This window comes from Borostomias antarcticus (genome assembly GCF_949987555.1).
Source record: "Borostomias antarcticus genome assembly, chromosome: 14".
Taxonomy (NCBI): Eukaryota; Metazoa; Chordata; class Actinopteri; order Stomiiformes; family Stomiidae; genus Borostomias; species Borostomias antarcticus.
The window spans coordinates 24,536,797-24,550,350 of NC_140247.1; positions in this window are offsets into that span (position 1 = coordinate 24,536,797).

Genomic DNA, 13,554 nt, shown 5'->3' on the forward strand with positions numbered 1-13,554 from the left:
AAAAGAAAACTCTGTGCCATTGTTCTACATGGAAGTAGTATTTGATACTGTGAGTCTGCTAAAGACATTAGCGAGAATTCTATTTTCCACACATTCCATGTCCATACCCTACTGTAAATACAGTACTGAAGCTATAGATTTAAGATTTCTTTATTTGTCACGTGTAATATATGTGTACAGTTGAAATGACACGGTGAAATGTTGCAGCCAGCTTCAAGATTATGCTCAATACAGATAAACTTCAATCCTCAATTTTCAAATTACAAATGTACAAAAGTTAAAAAAGTACAAAAAAAACATTTCTGTACAGTGTAAAGATAGGGGGAAAATAAGTTAGATACCGATCTGGGTTGATTATGTACCTGCTATATATGGATATAAATAAAGAGAGAGAGTGAGTCTGTCTTCCCCTGCGATCTCCTCCGCTTCAGGTGCGATGGCCGTCCGGCCGTTGTTGGCCTCAAAGCGAGCAAGGAAAGTGTTGAGGCTGTTCACGAGAGCAGCGTCTACAGCTCCTGAGGAGGATGGAGATCCCTTAGTCAGTCATGATGTTTAGTCCCTGCCACACGCCTCTGAGGTCACCAGAAACAGAAAAAGTAACACAGAATGTCAGGGTCAGTTGGTTTGTGACGAGTGAGAAACAGAGGAAGTCTACAGAGTGTGAGGTAAATACAATAGCAGCTCTAAGTCTCCATGGAGGGCTTTGTTTTCTCCCTACAGACAAACAAGGTCACGCCACTGTTTATGACAATCCCATTTGTTTCAGATGGAGTAAGTCATGACTCGTACTGTTTATTTCGACGTTTTCATAATTCACTTAGAAGAAGTGAATTGGAGATTATGGGGGGAGAGGGAGATACTGGCCAGATGATATCGGGATTTGAGCCTCTACTTCTGGGAACAACATGTGGTCTAGAGTCAGAAGTGCTGACCACTAGGCCAAACATTGGCAGCTTTACTTCCTGTTGCAAGAAAATCAATGGAGAAAATGGCATTGGGCTTATCACGTGCTGGGCATAGTAGGCTAGTCTATATGGAGTGTGATAGTGGAGAGGCACTACTGTATACACACATGAGCCAATCTTCACCTCGATCCCCTAAATACGATTTTATACAATAGTATATTATGATAAAACAAATGAAAATACAGTAAAGACTGAAAATCCTTTTCAATCCTCAATGCTTTACTCGTGCTTTCTCAGCTGTGGACTGAGAAGACCTTCCAGTCTGACTGTGCATTTTCAAGCCCTTTTCCTGCAGGGAATGACATCTGGCCTTGTGACAAGACAAGCATGCTCAGTCCAACAGGAGAGACTGTTGGCCTACCTCCAACAGAATCATTTCCTGATTCTCCTCCGACCTGCTAGGGGTCGCTCAGTTCTGAGGGGTGGGTGAACTTACTCCCAGGGCAGTATGGGTTTCTCTGACCAATCATGGTCTTACGGTCAGAGTAGTTCGAGAGCTTGCTCGATCGCCTTGTTGAGAGGGGTCAGGGAATAATTTTTACAGCTCACTTATCTGGCCCCCGGGTGATTACTGTTTTTTTGCTTCCCTCTGGAATATGTAGAGGTGGGACGTCTGCCCTCCTCCCTTGTTCTCTGTAAAGCGCATTGTGTTGCCTCTGGGTATGAAATGCGCTATACAAATAAAGCTTTGATTGATTGATTGATTGATTGATAGTTGTCTGGCATACAAGCTGATCTAGGACCAGGTCATAAAAGTGATAGGATCTCTGATGAATACATGTCTGATCAATGAGAAGGAAGGAAGGACGCCTGTGGGCCTGCAGAGTAGGAGTACTGATCCAGGATCAGCTATCTCCTTGTCTTTATGATCTTAATCATTAAAGGAGAGGTTCACTGAATAACACTTGAAGCCCTATTTCTAGAATCCCCAGCATGTTTCTGAGACGTACAGGTAACATTTCTCAAATACCACCACCCCAGACCTCGGGCTGATTTTAGAGTGCGCGTGCATGACGTTAACATTACAAGTACTGTAGAGGGCTTCTCATAATATCATAAAAAAAACTATGATAAACATGCATTTCCGACTCGGGAATGGCGTGGTGTAATCTGACCAGGCCCAGGATGCTAGCGCTGTATTGTATCGGAATTCAAGTAATTTACGTCCTTAAATTTCATGTAGCGCACATCGCTATAACGAGGTTTACATCGTGAAAGAGGGGGTAGGTTCGTTTGGCGAAAAAAAAATGTTCTATTTGATTTTAGTTGTTGTTTCGACATTCGTATGGCAATTAGCCTACCGTCTACAGGAGAGCATCCTGGGCTTGGTAAGATGACGCCATTCCCGAGTCTGAAATGCATGTTTATCATTGTTGTTTTTTTTACGATATTACGAGAGGCCCTATACTTGTAATGTTAACGTGATGCGCACACACTCCAAAATCAGCCGGAGGTCTGGGGTGGTGGTATTTGAGACATTTGAACCTGTAGCCTACGTCTCAGAAACATGCTACTGTAGGGATTCTAGAAATAGGACTTCAAGTGTTATTCAGTGAACCTATCCTTTAAGACTTAAAAGGCAAAACGTACCTACTGCAGATCAACACGTACTGTAGATTCAACTCTGACCTCTGACCCTGAGCCTGGTCCATGTTATGTCAGAGTTATCTCGTGTGACCTACTGGCTGGAATGACTGACCTACTTTCTGTTCACTACACTGCATCACGTGTGTGTACTCATCTAAATGGCAGTTGGCATGTAAGTGGGCTCTGAGTCGGGGGAAAAATCCCTTTGTGAAATAATAAGGATCAGTGACTCCAAAGAGCCACATTATGGCGCCGACACAATGGATGTGGGTCAGGGATTCATAACGCTGGTCTACCCTCCCCTCCTCTACTCTCCTCCTGTGTCAGGCCTGGTGTTGGTGTCTGTACTAGTACATAGTGTACCAGCTATATAGAGTTTCCTGTGGGGTGTCCATCATTCACCTCAGCTGACTGGATGATGCCTTCGCCAGGCAGAGACGCCACACCTCTGCTACCATCCGCAAGGAACAGTAGCTTCAACATGAAAAAAGTCTTCCATCGAGTTGTGTGCTGTCTGTAATCAATAAATATTGTAAAATTTAAAAAAAATGAATAAATAATAATTTGCTTTTGTGGTCATTTTGCCATAACTATATCCAAAATGGAATGTGATAATACCACATAGGACTGATTTGTGTTGAAAAGAAAAAAGAAAAAGATATAGGCTTAGGCTTATTACTATGTAGTAACTATTCAAGGGTGCCCCAAAATGGAGAAAATAGGGTATCGTATAGAAGATTCTATAAGCTTAAAAAAGTAAAGCATGCATGAGGTGGGGGTAATTACTTGGTTATTACCACACCCACCTTTATGCATGCGTTACTTTAATATTTTCAAGCTTGTAATATAAATATGCATTTAATTAATTATAATATAAGTATCCTTATCATATAACATTGCATAGAGCACATACTGTACAGTGAGTCACATGCACATTTATGCTCTGACCATGATTTGTCCATAGACATACTGTACTAATAGATCACAGTGATAAAGCAAACAGAAGGACCGCAGTCAAAAGCCAGGCCATTCTGATCCTGATCTCAGATCAGCTCATCCCAGGGAATGTTGCATTAATGTGCATTACCGGAGCGCCATGCACAGTATGTACAGCAGAGCGAGGCCAGCGTTGTTCTCAATACTCTTCTCTTCTGAATAATCTGATCAAAACCGAGAGGGGATCCAAGCAAAAAATTATGGATGCAATTCTTACTTGGTTTTAGGTAGATTTCAAAAACACGCTGAGTGGTCGATTCAAGCTGGTTTCAAGCAAAGACAATAGGTTTATTCTGATCTGATCTCTCAGGGACAAAGGGTAAAGGGAGGTGACGTCACAGAGCAAAGGGTGTTTCTAAACAGACTGATTTCAATGGAAACAGATTAGAAAGAAGTTTCACAGAGGTTGTTCAGATAGGAACACAGAAAGGGGGTAACACATTGATGAGACTGGAATTTCATTAACAGGATTAGGATAATATACTCAAATGTGCTTAAAACTTGAGACTTAGGTCCCTATTTTCGTGTCGGGGCCACCTTTTGTCAGTCGCAAACGCAAAATTATGAGTTTGTTGCACGCCAAACTCGACGGAGGCCAGAAATATTGAATTTGAGACAGACAAAACGTAGCCCTTTGCACTTACACTGTAGCACTTACTGTACAGCCGCAACATGAAAATAGGTCCCTAAACAGCTGAGACCGACTCCCAGGACCCACGTGCACCAATCAAAACACACTCCCTGCCTTACATGACCTACTGTTCACGTTCTGGAATGGCTCAGTGAGGCAAAGTCATAGCAGGGGTAGCCATGCGAAGTCTGGGGCATGCTTCTGCCACCATCTTCCCACGCTGTATGTTCTAGTAGGCCTACATGTCTTTTATATGTTTTAAGGATTTTTAAAGGATTTTACTTATAGTGCATGTGTAGGCCACTGTAATCTTTTAAGCTGATACAAAACTGTGAATGCCCGAACGAAGTTTCGTTGTATGAACATGCAATGACAAATAAACTATCTATCTATCTATCTATCTATCTATCTATCTATCTATCTATCTATCTATCTATCTATCTATCTATCTATCTATCTATCTATCTATCTATCTATCTATCTATCTATCTATCTATCTATCTATCTATGTGGAATGTCTGCCTCTATGGCATCAAACAGGAACCAAAGCACTGCTCCTTATCACGTAGGCTGACTTCTTCTGGCGTAGTGTGCATCATTAGATATATATTATATATCTATCATATTGATGTTTGGATACATTTTCACAACTGTACAGAATGTGTGGCTTAAATGCTTTGATGGGTTACAGTCAAGTGCTGAGGAACCACGCCCGCTCGCTTAAGAGCTGTGCTAGTTGTAGTAAGCTAATACCTGTAGCTCTGCAGGCTAATACAGCAAACACCTTTGTTTTGTCTCTCTCTGGGTTTATATCTGAAGTTTGAGAGAGAATAGTAAGAATATCACAGGACTATTTCAAATATTGTTGTTTTTATGTAAAGCCAAAATCGGACTGCAAAACCGTGCGCTCTAAAAACCATCGCAACTAATTGACTCCGGTTGTTTACCCACAAATACTGCATTAAAGTGAGAAACAGGTTTGATTCTGCATAAAAAAACAAGGATTTTATATCCCTATTTCAATTATTTTACCAGCTTCAGAGAGTAACTTTCAACAGATGTTTCAACAAGTAAAAAGAAAGGGAAAGGCATGCTTTTGGACATTAACTTGAAAACCTCAATGTTATAAAGTCATTGACGTGCAAAACATGTATGTACCAATAAAGCTAGTGAATGAGAACAACTGCTGAGTTGGCTTAATAATGTTTTAGGGGATTGACACGTGCACACTGGAGTAGTCCTCATATAAGCTATTTCAAGATGCAGGCCAAGTGAAAGTGTAATTTCACATCAACTTTACAGCATCATTTACCTTACGCTATGTACTAAATCCCAAATTTAGGCACACAACCCAAGAGTTTATAGATCTGCCTATAAAATGTTTGGGTTTAATGATGAAATTACATTGGCCTGCATCAAAGGGTTTAGGGTTAGGGTTAACCTGCCTGAGGATCAGCTGATAATGTTTGGGCTGTCGTCAGTTGGCTCTGGTCATCATTGGACTCTGCCCACACAGGAATGTACTGCATGGCAGTAGAGCTCTTTGTGTACGTTTATCTTTACACGGTTCAGGGACAGCTCATGGCGAGGGCGCAGGTAACGTCAAATACAGACACTGTGGAAGCAGCAAGAACTGCTGCTGAATTACATTTCATGATCCATTTCAACAAACCGAAACAAACCAATCAGACAGAATACAGTATGAGGGGAAAACACAGGACGTGTCTTGGTCCCAGCAAATGATAATGACTACTGTCCTCTGTTCTCCTGTCATTAAACTAGGCATGGTTTCTATCTACAAGAAAGTTCCCTTGAACAACACTTCACCAGAAATCACCAGCAAAAAACATGGAGCCATGGTAGTACGCACTCTTAAAACCAGTTCTATTCCTGCACCTGAACATGGGCTAGTGTAAAAAAATAGTTTAGATAGATTTCCATATCCATCAAGTGCTTGTCAGAGGCTGGTAGTGTCGAGGGCTTAGAGGGTAGAGGCTTAACCTACATCAGAGGCTGTACTGCACTGTTCTCTCTCCTTCCATCCAAAAAACGTTACCAGAGCGTCAAGTCACGTACCACCCGTCTCACTAACTGTTTTTTTCCACAGGCAGTTAGGCTGATGAATCACTGATGCTCCTACTTTTGCTCTATGCACTTTAATGTCTCTTTGTAATGTCTTAATGTCTATTGTCGTATTTCGTAGTGTCTATAGTGTCTTAATGTCTTATTTTGTAAACGTCTCCTGTCATATAGTTGTAATGTCTTACTGTCTTATGTCTTAAGTCATGTCTTGATGTCTGCGAGTGCTGGGCACAGTGCATTTCATTGTATTTTATAAATACACATGACAATAAAAGCCTTGAACCTTGAACCTTGAACCTACTGTAGGGTTAAGGTGTCTGCACACGGCCCCAACCAACGCCATCCAACTCCCAACACACAACATTCTAAAGCTGGCAGTTGCTGTTAGAATGTTGGAAATGTAAAATTCCGCTGCAAAATCCATCCAACCGACACCAACCGCAACCAATAAACATGGCACACCAATCCAACACTGGTGTTGTGTGCAGACACCTTTAGCCTCTCTCTCACAGAGATCTACTGGACACAAGTGTGGCTAAGGCCTAGGCTGTTACCTGAAGCTAAAGTAGTCTTGTTTGTCTTTTATTTTCCAATGCTCTCAGTGTTCTGAGGCAAATTTAACACAGACGGTACAGCTAATAGTGTTTAATCTGTGCTTGACTTAGCTTGCCTGGTGCAATGGAGCCTGTGAAACCGTCTTGACAGTCCAAACCCCGCCCACCTGGAACTCCAGACAAACTCTCAAATGCAGAATGTTTTTGAGATGTTTTGAAATACTATTTGAACAGTCTACCATAACACACTGGTTTAATAGCTGACATTGATACTTGACGTGAGACTGGAGAAGGAGAATAACATGGTGAAATCCAAGCAGAGAGAGCACACCCAAGCTGCTTGACATGCTTGGTCTTTCTACATGTGCAGCTCCGCGGGAGACTGATGTTGTTAGTCCATCTTTCCAAAACAAGATCTTATCCAAACAGCTCAGTGTGACACACACACACACACACTCTCACACACACACACACACACACACACACACACACACACACACACACACACACACACACACACACACACAGCGGTGATGATGTAACTGGTATGGTCCCAGGACGACCCTATGCGTACCCACCGAAGCACACCCTCTCAACCTTTAATCTGATGATATAATCAACCTCGGAGGCTTGGTACCAAGAAATCCCATAATGCTCTGTGACGGCGAGAGGCCAAGAGGTTCCTCACTGCGGTGATTTACTGGGAAACGGCTAACCCTTGATTACATCTGGTCACACACACGTCACGCACTCAAGCACGTTCGCTCGCACGCACACACACACACACACACACACACACACACACACACACACACACAGACATACATGCAGATGGACACACAGACATACACCGGTGAGAGAGAAAAAACCTTCTGCCCTGGACGCATAGCAGTGCACAGAGGGAAGCTACAGTCTCCTACTGCGTCAAGGCCCCCGGACCTGTTTGGACAGCTGGACGGGCCTGGACTAAGCCCCAGGTTGTGGGGGCTACATCAGATCAAGTAAATGAGCCACGTTCGCACTGTGGCCTTGCGTAACACACATCTGTGCGGTAGACACCGCTTGATCCATTATTCACAGGTTTGTATCTGATGTGTGTTGCCGGGCAGGAGATAATCATTTCGGCGACGGCAGGAGTACAGGTTTGCCGTGCGACGACTTGCGTGCGTGTTGTTGAACACCTGACTCTAGGAAGTGAGGGGGTCACCGCCTGTGTGAGGGGAGCGCGGAGGAACTCAGCCGTCTTGGGCTCGGTGTAATCTCAGGGATTGTGCCAGAACTCCCGGTGACACACACATCTGCTCTCAGATGGATTTCCATGGGTGACCAGGGCGTGACCTGGTCCCGCTTCCAGACAGGGCCTGGGAAAGTTCTGGAGCCCAGCCGGCCGGCCCCTCTGGACCACTTCCAGGCTCAAATAAACACCTCAAATGCCGCAGCTCAACAGCGGACCCTCCCTCCCCCCAAAAGCAAACCAGTGCAGAGTGCTGTGAGGGTCTGTTCTGAGCAGCGAGTGCTGCCGGTCCACGGTGTCAAAATTGGGCTTTTCATTAGTTTTGTCCTAGCGTTTATTATGGTTACCTTCCGCCTCCGTCTCCACGGTCACAGGAGATTATGGCGGAGAAAGAAACTTGAGGGAAATATCAAATCATCTCTTGTTTAGTCATCATTGTTCTAAAAAAAAGGAACTCAGAAAGACACATTAAACTTGAATTGATGCTGGTAGACCTTCTGTATATAAAACAACTGTATTTGGGGGAAATAAATACTAAAATAAACTAGATCTACAGTAGGTTGTGCTTTTGGTGTACAGTGGAACTAGATGCTGATCTCTTTGGGACACTGCTGCTGCTGTGAAGTTGTAGAATCAGAGAATGAGTCAGACCAGGGTTCCAGAATGCAGAGCGCTCTCACATGTCTGAGCACTGAGCGTCTGCTAGAGGAGTCCAAACATGAAGCGCTTGCTCATACACACTTGTGCACGCATGCACGCGCACACACACACACACACACATGTACGCACACACACACGCACACACACACACATACACATACACACAGGCGCGCGCACAAACACACACACACACCGACACATATACAGTATACAAACATCAAATTCCCAGCAGAGCACACACACACATATATACAGATCAAATTCCCAGCAGAGCACACACACACACACACGCGCACCCACCCACACACACACACGGACACAAATAATAATAATAATAATAATAATAATAATAATAATAATACATTTTATTTGTAAGTGCACTTAACATTGAATGAACAATCTCAAAGTGCTACAGATAGTAAGTAAAAATTTAGAAAAAAGAATGCTTCATAGGGCTAAAGCTAGCATTCTTAAAAACGAAAGGTTTTCTTAAAAAGATGGGTTTTAAGGCCTTTTTTTAAAGGCATCTACAGTCTGTGGTGCCCTCAGATGGTCAGGAAGAGCATTCCACAGACTGGGAGTAGCGGAGCGGAAAGCCCGGTCTCCCATGGTTCGGAGCTTGGTCCTCGGGGGCTGGAGGAGGTTGGCCTGTCCAGAGCGGAGGTGTTGAGTGGAGGATTGGGGGGAGAGCAGCTCTTTGAGGTAGAGGGGGGCATGTCCATGCAGGCACTGGTGGGTAAGCAGGGAGACTTTGTACTCAATCCTGAGTGAGACAGGAAGTCAATGAAGGGATTTGAGGACGGGTGTGGTGTGGTCGTATTTTCGCACTTTCATCAGGATCCTAGCAGCGCTGTTTTGAATGTACTGCAGCTTCTGGATGTTCTTGCTAGGGATCCCGATGAGAAGAGCGTTGCAGTAGTCCAGCCTGGAGGAGACAAAGGCATGGACAAGCTTTTCTGCATCTGAGAGAGTGAGAGAGTGAGAGAGTTTTGCAATGTTCTTGAGGTGGAAGAAGGAGGTCTTGCAGAGATGTTTGATGTGAGCCTCAAATGTCAGGTGGGGGTCCATTCTAACACCTAGGTTAGTAACTGATGATGAGAGGTGGATGTCATGACCAGAGAAGGTAATGCTGGTGATGGTGGATGTCCGGGTCTGGTGTGGGGTGCCAATGAGAATGGCTTCTGTTTTTGAGCTGTTGAGCTGCAGAAAGTTGCGCTTCATCCATGCCTTTATCTCCTCCAGGCAGGTGGCTAGTGTGGTGATGGCAGGGCTGCAGAGGGGGTTGGATTTGTTTTCAGGTAGAGTTGGGTGTCATCAGCGTAGCAATGGAATGATATTCCATGCCGGCTGATGATACGGCCAAGGGGGAGCGTACAAAGGGTGGGGCCGAGGACTGATCATTGAGGGACACCACAGAGAGTGTGTCCGTCTTTGCCTCTCCCAGGGAGACATACTCCGTTCTTCCGGTGAGATAGGACGTGAACCAGTTCAGGGCAATGTCAGTGAGTCCAATGGTGGAGTGAAGGCGATGTAAGAGGATGCGGTGGTCAACGGTATCAAATGCTGCAGTGAAGTCAAGGAGGATGAGAAGGGATGGTGAGCCAGTGTCAGCCATCATCAGCAGGTCGTTGGTGACCCTAACCAGAGCAGTTTCCGTGCTGTGGCCAGAGTGAAAACCAGACTGGAACTTCTCAAACAAGTTATTGGTTTTTAGATGGTTATGAAGTTGGGCAGCAACTGCCTTTTCCAGCACCTTAGATAGGAATGGGAGGTTGGAGATAGGCCGGTAGTTGGCTAACACTTCTGGGTCTAGGTTGGGCTTTTTAAGGAGTGGTTTGATGACTGCAATTTTCAGGGCAGTGGGAACATGACCAGCCTGGAGGGAGTGGTTTATGATTTTGGTAATCATAGGACTTATGGCAGAGGAGTGGGTTTTTATCAGGGCTGAGGGAAAGGGGTCCAGGACACAGGTGGAGGGTTTCATCTTCCTCATGATGTCCTTAACCTCACGGTGTGTGATAGCAGCAGAGAGGCTGGAAAGTCCCAGGCTGCGAGTCGACTGTTGGAACTGGAGGGGCAGGGGTGCTGGAGAGAGAGGAGCGGATATTATCTACTTTCATCCTACAGAAAGAGAAGTAGTTGTTGCACTGCTCCTGTGTGGTGTCCGATTGTAGGGGAGTTTGGGGTTTGAGGAGATGATTTATGGTGGAGAAGAGTTGCTTTGAGTTTCCAGGGCTATTGTTAATATTATTGGAGTAGAACCGTGACCCTGCGTCACTGAGAGACTTTGAGTAGGCCTTCTGGTGCTCTCTATAGGCTATTTTGTGAACAGTGAGTCCTGAGTCCATGCAACGTCGTTCAAGGACACGCCCCGCTCTCTTCATTTTCCGTAGCTCGGTGGTGTACCAGGGGGCAGAGCACGTGAAGGTGACTGTTCTGGTTTTGGCAGGGGTATGGCGGTCCAGGAGGCCGCTCAGCGATGTGTTGTAGAAGTCCACTGACTCGATGACTGATGGGAAATTGACCGAGGAGAGATGCTGGAGGTCCACAGCCAGAGTATCCGGGTTGATGTTTTTTAGGTTCCTGAAACTGATTTGTCGTTTGGGTTTGTCGAGGGGGGACAGGAATGGCAGCTCCATTGAATTGGCCTTGTGGTCGGACACGCCCAGATCATACACCTGAAGATTGCTGATGGGGGCGGAGTTGGTGATAACCAGGTCCAGAGTGTGGCCTATGGTGTGTGTTGGAACATCAACATGTTGTGTCAGGTTGAGGCAGTCTAAGAGATGCAGGAACTCTGGTGTTGACATGGATGTTAATATCTCCATGTATTATGATATTGGCTGAGGTTGTGCAGAGTGTAGAGAGAAGGTCATGTAACTCTGGGATGAAAGCTGAGCTTGGTTTAGGAGATCAGGAGAATTGTCATGGAGAAAGGGGGTTTGCATTTAAATGCAAGGCATTCAAATGAGGATTGTACAGGCAGGGGCAGGGGGGACAAATCTAATTTTCTTCGGTGGACAACAGCTAGGCCACCACCACCACCACGACCAGTGCTATGGGCTTTCTCGAGGTAGCCGTAGCCATGAGGAAAGGCTTCATTCAAGGCAGAGTACGACTCTGGTTGATGCCAGGTTTCTGTGAGGCACATGAAGTCGATGTCTTTGTCAATGATGTGGTCTTGAATGAGGGACGATTTGTTATTGAGGGATTGTGCATTCAAAAGTTCAATTTTGACCTTTGGTGAGGTGGTGAGTCTCTGTAGGGGCCGGAGTAGGCTAGAATCCACTCCACGTTTTCTGTCTTGCTTGGTGTGTAGTGGTCTCATGATGTTTAGTCTCGCTGTGTTTTTTTACTGAAGAGCTTACATAAGGTGTCATATCATATCATAATTATGTAATGCACTCTTTAAAATAACCTAGGTACTTTCCACTCCATGTTTAAACGGGAGTGGACAGTAGGCCCGCACATGGTCATGCAAAGAAGATAATTATTCTCTAATATTAATGGATAACTGTCCCCTATAAGCACACACAAGCTGGGTGGAAACTCCACGGTGCCATACAATAATTTACAAGGGCTTTCATTCTGTAAATGTTTAGGTGGTCTGCGACACAAATATTTTGTTAAATGTAAAGGGTAGGGGCTTTTTTGTCCAATCATTTCACTGTACCATGTTGAAATGTTTGGATGGCCTATCTGCCTGTCAACCTACCTATTTTTTGTGTTGGTTGGATGTGTGAGGCCAGTTTGATTTCTGACGAGTAACAGTGGGATGGAACGTTTTGATTCGGACTTGGTTGACCGATTCATTTATTACAATATGACTGAGAAGTGTGTTTCACACTGGAACTAACTTGTGTCCTCCAGCACTGCTGCTTGCATAGATTTGAGATATGTAAATATAGCTACTCTTCCTGGTTTCCAAACTGCTCTCTTACCTTTAAAGATGTGGCTTAACACACCAGACCTCATGTTTCCCAATGCAGCATTCATCTAATTGGTTGCTGTCGGGAGTCAGGAGTGTGATAGAGAAACTGTGCCTGAAAATAGGTTTCAGATGTTTGGAATCCAAACTTTGGATACAGGCTTTGGTGCCTTCTCTGTTCTGGGGCCATGTATGTGGAAACAGCTCCCAGGAATAATTAGGGACTATCTTATTCAGTTTTGCATCTTTTAATCCATTTGGCACAAATTTTGCTTATTGATTTGATTTGATTGTTTTTATCTTGTAAAGCACCTCGAGAGTTCTCTGTAATTTAAAGTGTGCTATAGAAATAAATCCATTAATAATAATAATAATAATAATAATAATAACATTATTATTATTGTTTATTAATAACAATAATACAAATTATTGTTAATAATAATAACAACATTATTATTATTATTATTATTGACGTTATTATTATTATTATTATTATTATTATACAGATTAGGGGAGCACAATACAGTCCTCAGAAAAACGTTGTCCAGTTGGCTAAACGTTGGCTTATCGCCGACCAACTGACATTGTTTGAATTTTGCATTAGCCTACAAGCCGATACATCAATATCCAACGACACTAAACGACAATTCCGATATTACTTTACGCATTTAGACTACAAAACATATATCCCCACTTCTGTCTGTAGTCTCACAAGTTCATTTCATTAAGTACTGTCAGCCACCTCTTTCTACTGCCAAGCAGGTTTAATAGAGAAGGAGATGAAATTATTGCTAGGGACAATTCAGTCATCGCTGGATATTGGTCAGGACATGTCCCGGGCGACCCGGCCCCAAACACTAGCCCCGCCTCCCATTTGCCACATATGAGGTAATCATAGGGGCAGTCTGGGGGGGTGG